We start from the raw sequence: 746 nt of genomic DNA, 5'->3' as shown, positions 1-746 counted from the left end.
CAGTTCCTGCAATAACCCATGGCTCCCCAGGGCTAATCTTGTGGCTGTTTCATGTCCCTGGGTGCCCAGCCCTCCCTACCCGGTGATTCAATCTGGGTCTTATCACCTCTAGGCTTAGCCCGGTGGCGTCTGCCTCTCGTCCAGGCTGGTTAATGCTAATGGAGGCCTGACCCAGGGCTGGAGGCTGATTGATAGGGGGTGTGGGGGGTAGGTCCCAGAGGGCCAAGTTCATGGGCCCTCCTCTCCTATCTTGGCCTGGGTGGGGCTGCACAACCCCTGTGAGAAAGGACACTTAAAGCATAGGGAGTGATTGGAAGGAGAGAGGGTGGGAACATGGTGAGGGAATGGGGAGGGAGGGAATCAGAACCAACAGGTGAGCCCAGGGACAGATGTTCAGAGAAAGAGCAGAGAGGCAGAGATAGGGACCTACAGACATGGAGATGTGCAGAGAGACCACAGAAGAGACACAGGGACCAAGGAGACACACAGATGGAGAAAAAGAGAAGGAGAAGGACACATAGACAGGCATAGATGGACACAGATAGAGAAATGGCGGGCAGGTGAATACAGGAAATGTACAGGTGGGACAAGATCAGAGAATGTCCTAGAGACCAGCCTGGACTCCTGGGGGCGGTTTCTATTCACCTACAGCCCCTTCTGTCTGCACACTTCTGCCTACTGAGCTAGTTGGGATGGGATAGTTTCAGCCTTCCGGGCTCTGAAGATAGAGGCGTAAGGGAATCAGA

The sequence above is a fragment of the Orycteropus afer genome, unplaced genomic scaffold, assembly GCF_000298275.1.
Source record: "Orycteropus afer afer isolate SDZICR_OR568_19922 unplaced genomic scaffold, OryAfe1.0 scaffold00217, whole genome shotgun sequence".
Classification (NCBI taxonomy): domain Eukaryota; kingdom Metazoa; phylum Chordata; class Mammalia; order Tubulidentata; family Orycteropodidae; genus Orycteropus; species Orycteropus afer.
Note: the sequence above shows the minus strand (reverse complement) of the source record.